At 33.5% G+C, this 21,496-nt stretch overlaps 1 protein-coding gene across 3 annotated transcripts in view; it reads left to right on the top strand.

Annotated features, from left to right (window-relative positions):
* The first annotated feature begins 7,039 nt into the window (after positions 1 to 7,039).
* The window catches only part of LOC149800097 (uncharacterized), an 88,699-nt gene continuing 74,242 nt past the window's right edge, over positions 7,040 to 21,496 (top strand). The window contains exon 1 of one of the 3 annotated variants that reach the window (XM_089959665.1): positions 7,040 to 7,607. The gene's annotated coding sequence lies outside the window, so the exon portion shown is untranslated. The remainder of the gene's footprint in view (positions 7,608 to 21,496) is intronic. The other 2 variants (XM_089959669.1, XM_089959668.1) reach the window with 2 other exon arrangements.

A 21,496-nucleotide genomic window follows, 5' to 3' on the forward strand; every position in this document is an offset into this window, starting at 1 on the left:
GGTCTAGTTTTCTCCATGACTCAACAATGTTTAGAAAGTTTTCATTAATAAGATCGTTGACCGATTTTTCTAGTTTGTTAGTTCTAAATTCTGGTATTGCAAATTTTGATAATTCTAATTCATCAGTTATTTTATAATCAGTGAGAAATACGTGCTTTAGTGTAGTATCATAATCTATTTTTCTTGTTTCTGTACTGTATTTTTGACTTATTTTTTCATCAAAAATAACTTCTTCAATAATAAGATAGTTGACATATTCAGTGACTGATAAAATTTTATTAAGTGTCGTATTGTTTCAATGATTTGTTGTTTTACATCGTTACTATAATATTGCATAATGCTAGAAAATACATTTTGTAAATTGTTAAGCACGCGTGCATGTTCAAATTTAATTTCATCAGGAAAAGTTTTTATAAAATTACCGATATATGTAAAAGGTTTTTCTTGATCTATATCATATACAGTTCTACATTTTTTAAAAAACTTTTTGCCATCAGTTGCAGCAAAATAGTTTTCAATATATTCTAGATGCTCTGGGAAATTTGTTCTCCCTCTTACCACAGATCACCACGAAAATTCTCGATATTTTGGATTTGTTATAAATATATTTTTGTCTGTAAGGAATTCATTAAACTTTGATTATGGTTGTCCACGATGTTCTGGTGCTATTTCAGGCCAACCTAAAACAGATCATGTTGTAGATATTTATCAATCGTCAATCAGATCTGTTTTGCAGATATATTTCTGTCGCGGCTGATAAAGTTGGTTCGTGAACTGTAATCGCTCTTTTGGATTCTCTTTCGGAATTAGATTTTATCTTGCGCTAAAATTTATTGTTGATTTGTTCAATTTGATAATTACCTGTTGGACTTCTGACAACTTGCCAAACTGGAGTTCGATCAACTTTATTTCTATTTGCAAATACAAGCGAAATCGCCTGTAATTCACATAATGATTTTGATCTGATATCAGGCCAGCTGTAATATACTCGTAATTGTGCTAGCTCTATTTCTGGAATTTCAGTTGGAAAGTTAGCACTACATTCTGGATTATCTAAGCTTATCGATATCATCGTTGTTTTTGACGAATTTATATAAACGGCAATCTGTTGTAGTAACTCGTTCGGATTTGACATTATTATTATTATTATTATTATTATTATTATTATTATTATTATTATTATTAGTATTATTATTATTTAAATCAGGCGTGGATTCTATCACAGTCATTGCTTCAATGTAGCTTTTGATCATCTCTTTGTACTCAAAATCTGACATTTTTATATTACTAAGGCTTGTTGCTAATAACGAGGATAATCTGGAGTATGCTAACGACGCTGGATGCAATTTTATTATATAATCATACATATTTGCATTCATGCATGTACATATTTTTTTTGAAATAACATTAAGAAGGTCAGCAATTGTTGTTGCAGCTGAAACATAAACCGTTACAACTGCTGGTACCATCAATTGCGATGGTGTAATTGTTGTTAATACTATGCCGGTTCCAGCACTAACAGCAGACGCCAAATATACAATTATGTCAACGACAACTACACGTCTGCGATACTTTTTATTTTTACTGTATATTCGTCAACGATATTTTTTAGTTATATTTGCCATTCACGTGCTTGATTATATCTAAAACGTTGAACGTTGATTCGAATGCTCATTATATTTTAATTATTTAGTAATTAATTGAGGTCTTCAGCGACAAATTTCAGACACCACCAGTAAGTCACTGCAGTCAATGTTTGTATCAGATGATTACAGCATAAACGTTTCTTCGTCTTCTTTATTTAACACCATAGACACGGTTCCAGAAAAACTATCTTTGACTGACGCCAGGGATACGTGGTAAATATACTAAATTTTGTACCGTTGAACATGGACAGCCTTTACACACCAATGACTTCTGCAGTATGTTTGATAGTGTTATATTTTTGATGTGACCATGTTGATAATCCTGATGACACTGTATATACCACGTTGATAATCTGTTTGTGAGGAATTTTAATCAGATTAAATTTCGTAACGATATCAGGAATTCCACTGATGACATCTCTTTTTTTCCTTCTAATATCATCGATATTACTCGTTGCTATCGTGATTAGCTCTAAAAATGATTTAGGATCTCTGATAACACCTAATCGTGTATTAATCGTTTCAATGTTTGACATAGCTGTTTTACTATCGCCGTATTTTACGTCATCAGTCAACGGACTTTTAACAAAAATCACCTGTGATTTTAATGAGTTTTTGAAAATTTCTACGAAGATTTGACATGTTAACGTGAACGTCATATTCAGCTAGCAGCTTGGTTTTTTTTAGTATCTACTGTATTATAGTTATTGTCTACGTATTTTTGTTGCGGCATGTTCATCAGCTGTTGGATCTCTTAAAACAACTATTTCATTTCCATTCGTGCTGAGTTGACCTGTCGTTGTATCACCAGTAGATCGTAAACGATTTGCAACACTTTGTGCAATTTCATTTCTAATAGTTGCGATTGATGTATTTGAGTCACTGATTTTACCACCGTCAGTAAATACTGGATTGATATCCGTAGCAGCACCGAGAACTCAACAAATGATTTCATTCATTTAATATTACCCGTCTTTAAACCACCATTATTTACCTTGAAAAATAACAACTTCCTCACGGTCAACTCCAGAGAGGTTCATAATATCGGCATGTTAGTCTTTAGTCGCGTAATTTGACAAATCAATATCATCTTTATTTCTTGTGTCAGATAGAAGATCTTCCGTAAATATCAACCATTATACTTTAAGATCTGTTTAAAACTATTAACGGCTACTTGTATACTCGTGCACGACTTTAGTCATTAATGAGAGAATGATAAATAGTACGATCCATAACACCGCCTGTACACAATCTTCGGCAAATATCTGATATTTCATTATTAATTACTGGATAATTATTTCCTACATGTTTTCCTTCGATCAGACTTTCTAGTCGGCCAACATCGGCAAGAACACTGTCAGGACTAATTCCTACTCCACTTCCTTGAGCAGAAAAACCACTTATAGTACATTCTTTTTTGTTTGACGATGGAAGAAGAAAAAGGTTTTACTTGTGCTGCTAGTTTTTCTCGTCTATCTCTTTCATTTCTTTTCCTCGCTCCTCTGCTTGTCTTTTCTATACGTCTAAATCATGTCCAAAATCAATAAAAGTTGGTCCTTATCGTTGGGAATGTTGTTATGCATAGAATATAAATCCTTAACCCAAACATTGTCGTCTATCAAATAATCATTTACATATCCAGATTTTACATATTTTCTTGTTGCAAAGCCGCCAGATGCAGCAGTATCTAATAATTGTTTGTGGTTTAAATTAATAATTTTTGTAATACCATCAGGCTTAAATTTATTTTTAAAATTAATTAGTTTTAGATCGTTTTCTTCTTCTTGCTGAGGTAATTGTTGTTCAGGTCTCATGTACTGTATAGATAATAATAAAATATGTTTAAACCAATTTGTGCATGTACGTGTTTTATTTGCATGCTACACTGATTTAAATGTGACACAAAACAAATGTTGATATGCTGAATAGGAAATCTGGTGAATATTCTTGGTAAACATTAAGAACGATAAATTGCATACAAGATATATTCATTAAACGCAACCACAAAATATGCATAATGCATTTCCACGCATTTTTTTCATGTTGATTTTCCTTTACTGAAATAAAGTACTTATGTAGCCGACAAAAAGTCATACACGTTTTCTTCCACGTAATACTGGTGTTTTGAAGAGGAGAAAAAACTCATTTTAGACAAAGTTTTAAGAAATTAAGAAACAAAGTCACCGAACAGAGAGATCTACTGATATGTAATACGTACATTATATGCATCTCTTCCAGACGTGTATGACAATATATGACAGCAAGCATTTGTCTCATTTTTCTGGACATTTGTATGCAGACAATTGCCAAATATATGACAAAGATACAACATCAAATATAATCTTATTTCACCAGCCACTGTTTTGCCTTATGAAGTTCCTGTAAGAAAACATTGTTTTAATAAAGTATTGTGTGCCCAACTTCGACGGAAAAGAAAAGCATGACGTTATTGCACATCTTTCATTTATACGCTTATCATAAAATTCTTCACGCAACTCACTAGACGGAGAAAAGAGACGTATTAATCCTAAATCTTCCCAGAATGCTCCTTTTCTGATAATTTTCAAGACATTTTCCAAACCATGAGAAAGATAAAAAAGACAACAAAATATATTTCTCACATTAACTCTACTATTTAAAAGGCCTGAAATGTTTAAATTTAGTTTTGTTTTGAGTATTGGAGAAGAGATGACAGGTTTTTCCAAACATCTGATTTCTCCAGAAACCTCTATTGTGACTTTTTTTCTTCTCAGAAACATATCGTTAACGAGGCCGACGGAAACAAGTAACGATATTTGTTCATTTACATCAACCAAGTATTCAGCATAATTTATCACAATAAATCCCCTAAGCATTATGGGAGGAGAAGTGATGCCATTCTTTACCACAGACGGACAGACTGTCGCACGGGAGCAATGACAATATCCCAGCTCTGTGCCGAATCGCAGTGATCGAACAACAATATATCCAATGTATCGTTATTTATTTATCTAGGGAGAGCTTATATAATGTCCTTATTAGTCATTTCAGTTGTGACACACAATAACTAAATGAAAATCTGGACTGACAAATTTCTGAAACATAAAGATTACTCTGCATTATGCAATTAATGCCCCCCACCCCCTTCCATTTCTGCCGTTAAGCCCTGGAGTCAGTTCGTCTACTCTCTACTTTTTGGTGAACGATATGAAATTAGTTCCGAACGAGTACACCAGTAAGTTCTTGAAAAATTTAAATAACACCTTGAGAAGATCGTTTCTTAATTAAGTCATTTAGTCAAATACATTTTAATGGGATCGGCCGGTAATTGAAATCAATAAATAATATCAGACAACTGAATTGCAACAATTTGAGTAACAAGATTTGTAATTTTCAATCTCACAGTTGCTAATATAGACAAATTATCCGGATGACGTTGCAAATTGGTCTTTGACATCATTGTGTACGCTATTAGGAAGGGTAGTTTTTCAGTAAATTGGTGCATCAATTAGATCAAAGATTTGCACAAACTGAAACAGCCTTTTTAACCGGTAATTTTATTTATTTTTAATTTTGCCAAAGAGAGAAGCTAATTTTGTTATCGCAAAAGCCATATGTATCATATTTACTCATACTTTACGTGAAGGACACAAATTAGGGGGAAACGGCTCATTGAATTTATTTGTAATTACATCAGGACGTGGGGTTTTTAATTTATTATATCTTGTAAGAGTGAGGAAGCTCGTTGACACACTTTTATTTTAACATAGTTACTTATGAATGTGTCTTCTTCCCACAAAGTTATAATTTTATCAACATTTCTGCAATATATATATATATATATATATATATATATATATATATATATATATATATATATATATATATATATATAATATGTATTGTATGTACGCTGTATCAATGCTATACCACGAGATGGAAAAAATTTCATTAAAAGGAAACTAGGCATTCAGATGGTTATGGTTACACTTTACTGTGAAATAAAACATTGCACTGACATTGAATGTGTTGTGATGTGATGTAATTTGGCTTTTTAACGTAACTTTAACAATTTATTAGTCATATCGCTACGATATGCAGTAGTTTATAGTGATGTCTAGCACTGGGACATCATGCCGCAGACATCCAGCATCATGTCCCACTCAGTCACATTATCCTGACACCAGGCCGACCAGTCTGCACTAACCTCTTAATGCTGATCGCCAAGCAAGGCAGCTGTTTGTACCATTTTTATAAGCCTTTCGTATGACTCGGCGATGTGTAGCGTGTGTAATGTCGACTAACAGTATAACGAAAGTCAAAGTTCAGAAATATCACACACAATTGGCAACCAAAAACAACGATTTCCAACTACGTAAAGTTATAATGTTTTTGTCAAACTTTACTTACCCTGGTGTCTTTTCTCTAATAAATTCAAATTCTCACAAAAGAAATGGACCTGTTTTCAAGTTTCGTTGGCCTGCATTTCAGTTGACTGGAAATTCGATGAAAGCCGGGAATACCGAAATCGGGTTAAGTTGAAATATGTCCGCCACATGAACCTACTTAAACATACTTCGGCATACCTCGACTACCGTCGCATTGCAACAAATTCAAATGTATGTCAACGGAACATGAAAATGAGTCCATTTGCTAGTGTCATATTTTCATTCCGCCAGGATAAAGACAGCACAGTAAGTATATTAATAACACATAAATTTTTTGGAAGAGTGTCGATATATGTTGCCAAACGTATGAGATATTCTTGAAAATTTGACTACTCGTTCCGATGTCAACGACATCGGAACACGCTATACAAGGTCGTTATTTAGATAGTAAGACATAGTACTAACACAAAACCAACATGTGCTATGTCTTACATTGTAGGACTAATGTACGCATTAGCAAGCGTACGTACTCACGATTGAGGATATTCTCAGCCTTTATGTTTTTCTGCCAAATCAAGTTTTGCAAACTGTCCTGTATCCTGTTTGTCTGATAGGAACGGACGAGACAAGTACCCGTATATGTTCTAACCTATGTACCTGTGTATAACGCCAATACAACGGCAAAAACTGTAGTTCCTAACATGTCGATCCATAATGCGTAGGCAGATCAGCCTCCACGTGCTTTGTTTAAATTTAAGAACACACCGCAGACTCTGATCTACTGACGCATTAGGTGACGACAGATCTTGGTCTGCTCCGTTAGCTGTTGGATGCCTATGCAGCTTGGTTAAATACGGGAAACTCCCCACGTTCACTGCAGTAATAGAATAACAACAAGTTTCTAAATTATAGGCCAAATGGAGCTCCCAAAAATAAAACAAAAGAAAATAGAAGAAAAATTAGTTGAGTGATTGAATACGTGTAGAAGACCGCCCCTCACCCCAGAAAAACAAACAAGATTGTTCTAAGCAGCGAAGTACACGGAAGGTACAGGAGATGGGAAACTCTTAATTAAACGTTGTGCTTTTCAAAATGAATTCGAAATCCTTTACTGACAGCCAGTAAGCAGAGCATTCGACTGTGCACTTGATTTCCGCACACGATCTTAGCGCCGTCTCAAACAATTCACTAATGAAGACGTACTGGAAATTTTATTACGAAGTGCAATGCTTTCTCCTATTCACGAAAACTGCCCTTTCAGTGTCTTGTGAATAAACGAATTTGTGCCAGTCCAGTTTATGAGCTCATTTTGTTCATCTAAAAGGCACATGACTGTTACAGGAATCTCCGCGAAAGAAATGAACTTATTTTAATGACAGTTTTCTAATGCGTTTTACGACTGTGTAGGGGCATTTGTCGCATAAAACGCGAGCAGAGTTGCGAGCCGGAACAGCTATTAGACGCGGCCTGACATACACTGGCGGATTCGTAATAGGTTTTTACTTATCGTATAACACGGATTGAAAGAGACACTAAACCATTCTCCACGCATTATCACGCGGAACAGAAGTCTAGAGCAAGTGCACGTCTGTAGGTAAGCAAAACCATGTGGTTTATTTATTTATTTATTTATTTGTTTATTATCATTATTGTTAAGATTTGAAATGGTTGACATCGTTCACATTTGTATTAGTAATACTAAAGTATGGTTCGTTACATAACTTTGCCATTTAATATATTTTTTTCTCTTGTGACATAACGCGAGTTGAGTCTTAAAGACTGTCAACACATTTTTTATCCTACACACAAATTGTGTTATTGCCTTATTTGACTCGTATATTATTTTTTTAAAAGAAAATTCCCTGAATTTGTTTCCTCTAATTTTCCCATTTTTTGTATGATTTTACAGAATTCACAAATGTTCCAAGCAGTTTTGATTGTATAAGAAGTGATAAGCTCTTACACTGACCATCTCACGAAATTGTCTTTTGTGCGTGTTACGTGTTTAAATTATGCCGTTAATACTCGTTGTTTGAACAAAGAGGGACAAAAATGGTGCACTTTTTATGGCAATTTTCCACATTTACCCCAGTTCATGTTGCAAATGGTTTAAACAGGCGTTTCAGCCACTGTCACGAAAGTAAGAACATTTTTAAGTCGAGTAGGATTCTACCTTATTCTCGCACTTTGGTGATTTTCTTTGTCTATTTTATTGCATTTTACCTTGACATAGTTACCAAACAACAAATATTAAAACCTGGAAGAGAAGAATAGACTATATCAAAGGTGCTAGTGAACCAATCTGTCCTGAAAAATTATTCAGCTCCATTGTGTAATTACCAAAAGATCATTTATGTAATTATAAACATCACGAATATTCTGAAGTATGCTCATAAAGAAAACGTAATGCAAACAATCGTCTATGATAACAATTTGTATATTATATTGTATAACACTATAAATTACTTAACAGTCATAATTAACATTTAAATAAAACAGTTATTATCTATATTCCTGTAAATGTCAACAACATTGTTTTAAACATCAGCGCTTACCAGATTTTCCCTCTTTTGTAATTAAATAATATCGTTCTTTAAGGGGGCCATCATTTTATTTTACCTACTGCATATAAAGGTCGATACATAATCGAAACATATGTTCCAAACTCTATTGTAGATGGACGATATATCTACGAAATAGCTATAACAACATTTTCACACGCCTTAAACCCACTAATCAATCAATGAACTAACTATAATTACTCAACTAATTTAAGAATTATCGATACATTGTGTTTCTTAAAAATATATAACATTATTATTGTTTATTCTGTATTCAGGATCGTGTATAGCAATACAATGTAGAGAATGCGCATGACGAGCATGGATAAAACATTGGATATGTTCAAATTAAGTTCAAATTAAGATGCATCAAACTAGATAGTGTTAAAGAATCACTAGTTCAAAATACATAAAACTCGCCTAAACGTAATAGGTCCAATATAGTTTTATGTTAAAATATTCGACGGAGCACAAGACGCGGGCGATGCCTTTTGCGAATATTCCTTCTGATGTGTGAAACGTTTAAGTTTAGAAAACCGAGTTGTTTGCACATATGGCTATTTTTGAAAGGCCACTATCTTATATAATTGAACTTGAAAAGAGAGAAAGAGCATGAAATGCGTTGATCACACACACATACAGAGACACACAGATATATATATATATATATATATATATATATATATATATATATATATATATATATATATATATATATATATATATATAGAGAGAGAGAGAGAGAGAGAGAGAGAGAGAGAGAGAGAGAGAGAGAGAGAGAGAAGGAGTGTGGAGAGAGAGAGAGAGAGAGAGAGAGAAGGAGTGTGTGCGTAGGGTGATGGTGAGCGGTATATTTTTCCTACGGAATGAACATTTACCCAATCCTTGACTGTCAACCGTACGCAATATGCGCTATTTCTCATATTTATCGTACATTTCTGTGTTTTTATACACAGCAAATCCCTACTCGTATTCGTCCACTGTCATGCGGCACCTCTTCAATCATGTTCTTTTATGTAACTGAGTTAAGAAGCCGTTTGAACTGTTTCTAATCCAAATCATCATTTTAATTCTTTAATCTCTTACTTTAAATAAGAATTGTAGAGCAAACTCCATATTATTTTTAACTGAAATGCTGTTGATCTTACATATTGTAATACATTTGGAGTATGCGCATTTGGTCATAGCCACCCGTTTTAAGGAAGTCTTAGATTTTTGTGTTTACTTGTCTGATTATTGGAATTCGGTGCAATGGAAATATTCCTTTGCCCGAAATAATTAGCGAATTACTAGGAGCAAACGTCACGGATTGAAGTGTTAGTGAGTTTCCATGATGCCATGGTTCACTAGTAGTGAATTTAGCTCAAAACCGGATGAGTGTCCCTGGAATAACATAGTCCCTTTTAAAATCTAGTGGTGTACATTGTTGGTGTGACTGCAGTGGCAGTATTTACTGTAGGAAAATGGTAAATTAAAATTATACAAAGGAATAATTAAATGGGCACTCGGCAGATACCATTTATATCGCCATGGTGGCAAATGTGATGCAGTTGTACTGGTGAAATGTGCCTGGAATCCGTGGATTGACTGGCCTAAAGTTGCATAGTTAAAAAAGTTTCCTGTGTTAGGGGATATTTGTATAGTTTCTACGGCGTGAACTGCTGGCAGTACGGAAACCTAAAGAAAAGAAACCATGCAGATGTGCGGTTGATAGATATTTGGCAGGTTGTGAGATCTGTGGTCTTCGGTTGATTAGAGTAGAATTTACGTACAGAACGGACACGACGGGTTTTCTAATTTACAACTGTAGTTGAATGGAAATCTTTGGAAATTTGGGGTAAACTTATGACTTCTAGTGGAAATCGCGCCAGGGTTTGACACCGCTCGGACAAGAAAAGACCCCTGGCTTGTAAAATTTAAATGATTTAGAGTTATAAAATTTATCGTTTTGCATCATAGACCGAAAATGTTGTGGTACACGTTACACAATTGTTTTTAACCATTTGTTATGAAATTGACGTAACTTTATTTTCTATTGTCAATTTATTACAAATGCTTTGTCCTTATTCCTTTAATACTGATCATACTTCTGTTAATACCATTTAGACAATTTTGAGAATTTTCTCGTAAGAAACAGTTTTTGACGAGAAAAAAGGCCAATACACTTTAGTATTTGTCTGAATTGCCACTGGTATAAGGTAACAGCATATTCCGATTAGTTTCGTTGAGATGCCTTTGTACAGCCACAATTCTTAGTGACAACAGCATCGATCGAAGCACTTAATCCAAAACGTTACTTATATAGCAAAGTGGGGTTAGTGATATTAGTGGGGTTCACGATAACCGAGAAAAGCGGAGGTATTTCGCTTTGCCGTAGAATATTAGTTTTGTATGCACTTATCTCTTATAAGTGTTAACAAAAGCATGTGCAACCTTAAAACCAAAGTTTAGATTGGTTTGATTGATATAAATGCACTTTTTTAAAAAAAAGTATTATTTATCAAAATTTATGTAACAGACAAACGTTAAAACGTTCCTTTTGAAATTTGTATTGTCTTAGATTTAAAATGTTCGTTGATTTTCAGAGATACATCGTTAGCATGCTTCCTTGAGATCCAGTAGTTTAATACCCTAATAGCTTTATTTTGTAAATTACCTTTTGTCTTTCCTTATTTTGTCTGAGCCTCATACAACATGTGGAGAGGAGAATTCCAATCCATTAATTTTTACTTTGAAGTATAGTTTTATGTTATTCTTATATGGCGTTCTTATTTTAAAATAATGTATATTATATATAATTACTACTATCTCTTAAACTTGAAATGCATATCATAAGGTATTGGAAAGTATCATAAGGTATTTTAAAGCTAATTTTTTTTCTACATGGTTAACTTTGCACTGGTGTTAAAAACTTAATGTTTGCGACGTTTAGATTTTTTTTTTTTTGCTATTATTGTCACATGCATAGAATGTGAGATTAACAACTTGTCTTCGAAACACTGAAACGTTCTAAATATTTCCTCCCACTTGTCTTTTATTGATTTTTGCATTCCTTATATATATATATATATATATATATATATATATATAGAGAGAGAGAGAGAGAGAGAGAGAGAGAGAGAGAGATTAATATGTTAGGTTATGGTGTGAATTCATCAATATGGATTGAGAAGATTACAAATCTATCTAAATCACACTGAACTTCGATCTCACAATATCGTGAACTTGAAGTTAAAAATATTGGATTTAAAAAAAAAAGAATAAAGCTATTGGCATCATACATTAAGTGTTGGGGGTTGGGTTGCGGAGGGAAGGATGTTTCCACCTTACATTGAGATTTTCTGGTCATTAATCTTACATTCGATCCATGTATTTTTATTATTGACGCCATCCATGACATTAAACAATAAAAACTCTCTATTTGTTCATTTGAAGAGGTTAAATAATCAGCAGCAATTCGTAGAGATATTTTAACTTCAATTAGAAATGCAATCTTCAATTAGAATTACTTGTTCTTTTGGGAGAAATTTGTTTTACGACTGACATAATTGATACCTTTTGCTTGATTTGCTAGGCTTAATTTACTGTCTTATGATGATTTTAACACTGGAATTAGGACAAGGCTTCAGCTGACACAATGATTTCACACACAGGAAACAGGGTTCCAATCTGCCTGTTAAAGTAATGGATTAACACAACACACGAACGTACGAAACAACCAAATTCATGAGTAAATACCTCAATATTAAGAAAAGAATAGCAACCAAGCAAAGAAAGAAGAAAAGCAAAGAATGCAATTAAACTTCGTCTGACCACTTATCGAGATGCATATCCGAACAAGCGACTAATGGAATCGACCTTTTGCCCTCCGATACGTTCCATAGTGATGTTCCATTTTAGAAGCCTTAGACTTTTTAAAAGAATGCAGTTTAAAAGTTATTACCAAGTGTTTTAAAGATGGCTTTCATTTTGCCTTCATCACTGCTTTGTGTGGCTTTTGGGGGAACTTAAATGTATTCGCAAACTACATACATACATACATACATACATACATACATACATACATACATACAGGTATGCATACATGCTTACATACATATCGTTGCCTCCACTGCGCATATTGCTGTGTTGGTCTAACCAAGCTTATACGATAGTTAATTTAGTATCAGATATCACGTTAATCAGAAGAAGAAAAAAAATTGATAGAAGCTTGTATTTAGTATTGCTATATCAATCATTGCATGGAGTCAGGTGGGACGATAATAACAAGTCTGTACCATAGTGAGGCACAACAGTTAACGAGTTTTTTAGATTACCGTATTTAACCGTATAATAATTTATTTAATGTTTGAACATCATAACATGGTTCTTTCGTCGCAGTCTACGATGTTTGTTATATTTATTATTTGAAGAGAGCAGGGTTGACCCAGAACTACATGTTTATAATACGCCTGCAAAGCAGGGTCTACTTAAATCATATTTGAACGAACTTTGTACACAAATAATACATCGACCTTTTTTCATATTACAAGTAGATTATCCGTCAATGACTCATTAGGAATTCACGCAAAATATTCACACAATCACATAAGTAGACGCACCCAAACTCACAGATACACACACATACACACACAAGGAACAGAAAGTTTTGATACTGTCGACTTTATCCGTCTCTGTTACCTATATGACTCCGTCTTTGTAAGTCTGTCTGTGTAAATAAGTTTATCCTTCACTCAATGTATATGCATGTAGGTCATTTTGTCTGTTTAGTTACACGTCTATTTGTCTGTATTGTTTTTTCTAAGTGAGCATTTTCAGTTCTTATCAGTATGGCACTATAGACAACACAAACAATAATTAAGACACTGAAATATCAGCTGCGTTACATACTCAATTTCGCAACACGACATAACCAGGAACATCAAGAACCAACAAAAAAGATAAATATACCGAATTTGACAATACGACCATCAACATCAAGAATACGACTCACACATACAATAAAAGAACTAACACATACAAATATACTGAATTTCACCATACAACATAACCATGAACATCAAGAATACAGAAAAAATATACCGATTTTAAAGTACACTAGACGCCTAAGCAACATTAAATTATTTTGATGAGAAAATACGTAAAATATCTTTCCACTATAAACGTCAGTCGTCATTAAGTGACAGCGTACACCTGTCTCTAATCATGTATGTGCTAAAGCAGAACGTCGTGATATGTCACCGCCTATCACTGTGTAAATAAACATTTTTTCTAAATCAATACATGTTTCTAAAGAACAATCAAAACTGCCCCTCAGAACTGCATTTTTTCAGCCAAAACTAATAAAATACGATGAGAGGTGTACAATTTATCAATTTTACCATTTATGCAGGCAAGATCTGTTTAACACTAAAATGTTTCGAAAATAAAATAGCGTAAGGGAATATTTACACTTTATTGACCGTTTGTGCAGATAAAATGTATTTAAGTGTTATTATCGATCTCAAGCCATTTTCGACGGAAAATGGTTACTTTACTTTAGATAGATAGATATATAGATAGGTAGGTAGATAGATAGATAGATAGATAGAGATAGATAGATAGATAGGTAGATAGATTGATAGATCAGAGATAGATAGATAGATAGATAGATTGATATTTAGATAGATAGATAGAGATAGATAGACAGAGATAGATTGATAGATTGATAGATAGAGATAGATAGATTGATAGATAGAGATAGATAGATAGATATAGATAGATAGATATAGAAAGATAGATATATATATATATAGATAGATTGATAGATAGATAGATTGATTGATAGATAGATATATAGATAGATAGATAGAGATATATAGATAGAGATTGATAGATAAATAGATAGAGATAGATAGATAGAGATAGATAGATATATAGATAGATAGATAGAGTTTGATAGATAGATAGAGATAGATAGATTGATAGATAGATAAATAGATAGATAGATAGATATAGATAGATAGAGATAGATAGATAGATTGATATTTAGATAGATAGATAGAGATAGATAGACAGAGATAGATAGATAGATAGATAGATAGATTGATAGACTGATAGATAGAGGTAGATAGATAGATTGATAGAGATAGATAGATAGATATAGATAGATAGATATATAGATAGATAGATAGATAGATAGATAGATATAGATAGATATAGATAGATAGATATATAGATAGATAGATAGATAGATTGATAGATAGATAGATTGATTGATAGATAGATATATAGATAGATAGATAGAGACAGATAGAGATATATAGATAGATAGAGATAGATAGATAGATAGATATATAGATAGATAGATAGAGATAGATAGAGTTTGATAGATAGATAGATAGAGATAGATAGATTGACAGATTGATAAATAGATAGATAGATAGATATAGATAGATAGATAGATAGAGATAGATAGAGATAGATAGATAGATCGATAGATTATTTTGTATCGTCTTGATAAGGACATGATATAATCTATCTGTTATTGCTAATCTGTGGCGTATTTATCATTCTTTTTCTCTCGTGGAGTACATTAAACTAACACTCTTGATGTAAGTCACAAAAGATGATCTTATGTTACGTGTTTAGGCTCGAACAAACAGTAAAACAAGAAAGAGTGAAAACAACACGCTTTGAAAAATATAATAATTTATTTCCGTGGAAAATTTCTGTAAAAATAAAAATATGAACTCACGGTTTATAGAATCAAATCCAAAAATAATCCAAGAATAATCCACGAATAAAATTTTAGAAGTCCTAATAATAAATGTTCTAATGATTTCAAGTTCGAATCCCGACGAAGAATCCTAGTTGGAAGACGGTGATGTATGATATAACCCATACTGTGTTGAAGTCTACAGTTCCTTGTAGAAACAAGAAAATCACTCCGGTTGTTGGAAATCTGAATAAATCTTTTATAAGAGATGTCTTTGTTTAAGAATCTCACATGAGCACATGTATTTTCCAGGAAAAGAAAGAATTAATCCTTTTGAATCCAATTAATTTGAAATAACTCCAAACAGCACAACATATACCTTCCAGTGTAAGAGCCCAACTGAGATTTTTTCTCAAAAGAAAATGTTATATCGTATTATAAAACGCAGTTTCGAAAATCCCCAAGTTGCGAAATCGAAAAGAGGGGTAACGTGATCGTACGCTTAACATGACCCTCACAAAAACAATCATTTTACTCTAAGAAATCAAATTTTCAAAAAATTGTTTACATCTTTAATCACGCAGTTTCATCATGACCTCGACAACAACTAATCATTTTAAAATAAAAAATAGAATTTTTTTCTTTAGTTGCTACTAATTTTGAATCAAGGTCAAGATCTAGGTCAACATCTAGTGTTTACCAAAACGAACAGTCAAGGTCAAACTATTTTCTAAAAATAAGTATAAGTTCCTAACAAACAGAACTACATTATTTTGACATATAATGAAATTTAAAAACAAAATTGAAAGATTTTAAAACTTACAAAAAATTAGATCAGATATAATTAATCAAATATACATAACAATGATGAAAATAATATTTTTAATACCTGTGAAGTTCACCCTCAATCCACTTTCATCCCATTTTTATTTTAATTTATCATACCACTCATGTCACAAGAAATATTACAGTCTCTCAACTCAAACTTATTACAGTATCAGTCAACTCAAGATTATTTTCACTTCTCTTGTATGGTCATGGTGTTAACGTTTGTGTTTTGATTCACACCACTAACATTGATTTTCCCTCCATTCGGAATAGGTTTGAATCTTTGTTGTAGAGACGACCGAACAAAGCACGCGACGGAAGAGGTCGAAAATATTATTTCTCTCCAAGGGGCCAAAAGAGGTGATTTAAAATTTGAAGAAGTTCATGCTGAAAATAGTTTCACTGCCCTGTAGACAATGGTCATTTCTAGTGATAACCTTCGCACTTCAAGTTCATCAAGATAGCCAACATTCTTCTGCGCAAATTGAACATTTTAACTCAGATTGTTCTATTCTCTGCTGGTTGAGATTTATCCTACATCTTGTATCGTGAGAGGTTACGAGCATTGGATATACATTAATTGCATGACCCCATGCGCCCACGGACGGGGATTTTAAAGTTGAGTCTGCACGGGATTTGTTTAACAATACATTTGAATATTATCAGACATATATTCATTTATCTGAAAAACCACGGGATTTTATTTATCAATAAGATCATTTTTGTCTCCTACGTAATAATCAATATGTCTCGATCGAGTAAATCAGTAAAAAATAAACTTGTAAATTTAATTGAGCAAGTAGACTTTATCGTCTGGCCTTTTGCACAATAGTGCGGAGTATGTCTCTTTATGTCGAGTAGGTATTTTTTCTAAAACAAAAGCGTTAACTCTTTACAGTATCGATTACGCTGTTTTTGATCATTGGTCTTTTAAACCGCGTGTTTTTAATTCAAAACTACGTTATTTATTGTTTTTAATTTATTCAACATTCTCGTCTCGTAATTGTATCACTTTTAACAATACCTTATATAAATGCATATAAATCGGGTCCAACTGCGAACATTAAAGACACTGATCTGCCATCGCATATTTCGCCTGTAGATCATGATCTTTGTTGTTTGCTCTTCTTATACTTTCCAACAAACTACGTAGACCGCGATCTACCGACGCATTCGAGTATATACTGCAATTTGTTTCCATTACCCCATTTAAAATGAAGGCTAAAGTAGTTCATCAACAAAATATCAAGTTCTAATTTCGAAGCATTATAGAGAGTTGTTAACGTTTCGTAAAACATTATTTCTATTCTTTGATTTATAATTGATATATAGGCTTTTAGAGCAGGAAGGTAAAGTTGATGTTTTTAACGAAGTAATGATTTTGGATTGAATTCAACGTACCGAGGCAAATAATTCATTCCATCTTATTAAAAGAAACTTCAATAACCCACATTAAACAAGATAACATATAATAAAGGGTGAAAATTGCATTTAGAAGCAAACGAAACTTATAAAATGCAAGATGAATAAACCCCAAATGAACTTACGTTATTACAAGAGTTAGAAACCGAAAGGGGGAAGCGATAAACACTTGCGGGCGTCAAGTCAAACAATGGACACGTTAGAGGTTGAATTCCTGCTGTTTTATCTAGCGAAAAGAAATCCGACTATAATTATTTAATGCTCGAAGTGACGAAAATCTCTTAGCAGACTTGCTATAAGGACTAGTATGGGGAAAATGGCATGTTGTTAGCAAAAACAATCATGCATAATTTTATTCTGGACCTAAGATTTTGAAATCATAAAATGTGAAATTGTTCTTTGTACCTCTAAAAAGTGCGTCACTCTCCATTTAACCCTTAAGTTCCTTCAGCTTAAAACACGAATAGGTCACTAGTAACAATCATTTAATTCAATTGTTCAGAAATGCGACAGTATTTTATCACCGTTTTCGAATACGTGTTCATTAAAAGAAAACAGAACATAACGCAGTTTTAAAAATCGTATACGGACGCTGCTGATTCGTGCTGAACTAACAAAATATTGTACCTACCTGAAATAAGGCTTCACGAAATTTCTCTTAATTTCAGAATTTATAAACAATTTATAAATTTCTCAAAAATTATCATCAGATTAAGATTGTGTTTGCTACTTCTGTTATTACTACTTCTGTCATTAATTCTTTTATCGTTACTTCTTTTGTCATTACTACTTTTGATAATGCTTCTTTTGACATGACTACTTCTGTCATTACTACTTTTTATATTACTACTTCTGTCATGACAACTTTTTACATTACTACTTCTGTCATTACTACTTTTTACATTACTACTTTTGACATTACTACTTTTGATATTACTACTTTCTATATTACTACTTCTGTCATTACTTCTTTTGACATTACTACTTTTGATAGTGCTTCTTTTGACATTAATACTTCTGTCAATACTACTTTTTATATTACTACTTTTGATAATACTACTTTTGACGTTACTACTTTTGACATAACTACTTTTTATATTACTACTTTTGACATTACTACCTTTAATATTACTGCTTCTGACATCAATGCTTGTTCAGAGGTAGTTATCGGAGGAAGAATCTCAAGTACTGAATAATTCCCAAAATTATACGCTAGTCGATCTTTTATTCATGAAAGGGTAGCTGAAAATTTGTCAAATTTGAAGAAATGATCAAAAATGATTCCCAGAGAAAAATTCGTTTTCATAATAATTCGTGACAGCGATATTTTAGTTATAGATTGCTGCAAAATGTTGAGTCAGAAACTCATTGTTGCCAACAACGTAATTAGAAAAGAAGAAATAATCTCAATTTGAGAAATAAAATTTGACATGCTGATTGATAATGTAGCCTGATCCTCATGTAAGTCATCGATACGATAATCCAAAAACTCTAACAGCTGCAGTCTTGATTTAAACTGTTAACGTTTAACGAGTTCATAATTTAGATATAGGCGAACTAGGCGATTGCCAAGGGAGCTAAGTTAATAAGGGCGACAAATTTGAGGAGAGGACTTAGACAGTGGTGAGCGTCAGTTGATATTCTACGGCCCGGCCACCCCAGATAAATAAGAATCAGAACGTGAATAAGATATAAATAATTTGATTATTTAAAGTTATGTATGGAATTGATGATGTGAAACATCTGTAACGGAGCAAAGAAACGAATGGCAAAAAATGGAATTATCTGCAAGAACATGTATACTGCAACTAGTCTGAATTGAGTCTAGAGCTTAGAATAACGTGGGAAGAATTCATCATATGCTAGATTTTAATCCCTTCAGTCGTTTGGTCTAGCGATAAATGTGACACGAAATGCGTTAGGGAAGCACGCATAGCTGTAATTGCGCAAACATTTCTTTTTTACCACTATCACCTGTTCGCTGATATCACGTGTATACCAGACAAGGAATCGAGACATACGCAGTTGCGAGTAAAATAACTAGGCTGGATTTCTTCGACGGAATGGTTTTAATCCTGTTTCATTACCCATGTCTACTGAGATTATTTTTGTGTCAGCGTTGTCTTTGAAACCCTGAATAGCATTAATCATTAGGATCAGGGTCATCTGCTGCACTGCGTACGAAATAAATTCCATTTCATTACTTCAGTTGACCGCTTCTCTCAGATTTGGACCTTGCATTCTACTTTCATATTCTTCAGGCTGTGAATGTGTATGTCATGCCACATGTACATCAGACTAAATGTCCATAAGTTTCATCCTCTTGTCAGTTTTTTTCTGTCGATCCATCGATTATCGACACTTTCATTTCCGAAGCAAAATTTTTAAATCACTCGAGATATCTCTAAGAAATCTGGCACACATACCAGACTAATGGCCCAAAAATTCACTTTGCTATTAAAAATTCCACACTTTCATTATTGTGAATGTTGTCATCTGTTAGTATATACAGTGATGCATAACTCACATGTTTGCTGCAAGGGCAAAACTACAAATATCATTTAAGATATCACTAAGAGTTTTTTTATAAATAAAAAAACCACCTATTGGACTAATGGTGCTACTGTGTCTTTTACTATGCTAAGTTCTTCAATTTCAATATTTTTAACATTTTCGTCCAGTTGTCTATTCGTCCATCCATTGATCATTGGCACTTTCGCGTCAGGAGCATACCGTCTGTACTCGCTTATAAGATGAGTCCAACTGCTAACTCCACAGACCCAGATCTGCCGTCGCATTATATGCCGGGGCTATGGCAAATTAGGATATTTTTGTTTGTAGTTTGACCCGACTTATAAGCGTGTACTTACGGTAACTCAAAAATTGTTCGAGATATCTTTCTGAGTCTTAATGTTTTTGTCTGTTTATCCATTCATCTATCGATTATCAAGGGCCAGTCTAACCCAACAGGCGAACTAGGCGGCCGCCAAGACGGGTGTGGGAGTGTTTACGCCAAGATTTACAATGTCAGGTTTTTCATTGATTATACTTAACTATGTAGACTAACTAATAACATGAATAAATTATCAAGACGAACGTACATTAATATTAATGAAGAGTTTATAATAAGAAAGGCGGTGGGGGTGGGATGCGCAAGGTGGAAGGTTCGCCAAGGGCGCCAAGTTCATTTGCACCTGGACCTGCCATTATTCACACTTATTTGTGCAGCTCCTCCTTCCCCGGAAAAAACAAATCGTCGAAGATATGTCTTTAAAATTTGAATAGTGATGTGGTTGTACGTTATGCTATTGAAAATTCATGAGTTTCAGTATTTGTTACGTTTCTGTTCGTTTGACTGTTAATCATCAAGCCGCCATTCACTCTTTCATTTATGGAGCAAATCAAGGCCTCTCACTTCTCTGCATATTTGTTTCATACAAGCTTCCTATGTATGAAATCTTCGCTAAATCAATATGTCTGCTAAGAAACATGTTGGTGTTGGCAGGTGTAGTGTCTCTATCTGTTTAATGACCGTCTGTCTGTTAAAAAAAAAAAAAAACTCGTTACCTGACTAGTACTTAGAAACCGTTTAAGATATCTGGTACACGTATCTAGCAAGCTATATTTTATGTTACCATGGAAACAAAGTGTCGCAAATAAAATGAGCATACGGCACAAAAGGGTTCTATCATAATTAGTATAGATATTTAGGGTTTTTAGTTGTTGTTGTAGGGTTTAACGCCATTTTTTAGCACACGATAGGCTATACGTGGCGGCCAGTATTAATGGTGGAGGAAGAACCCGAGAAAACGCCCGGAAAGAACCACCGACCTACGAGAAGCTACTGGTAAGCTTTCTCACATACCCACATTGGCTGAATCCGAGACTCGTATCCACGCAGACAGGTGAGATGGCAGTGATCAGTAACGGAGAACGCTTTAGACTACTCGGCCACTTGGGGCCCCGCTATTTAGG

This window comes from Sinohyriopsis cumingii, chromosome 5, assembly GCF_028554795.1.
Source record: "Sinohyriopsis cumingii isolate HCF-2022 chromosome 5, ASM2855479v2, whole genome shotgun sequence".
In the NCBI taxonomy this organism is placed as follows: Eukaryota; Metazoa; Mollusca; class Bivalvia; order Unionida; family Unionidae; genus Sinohyriopsis; species Sinohyriopsis cumingii.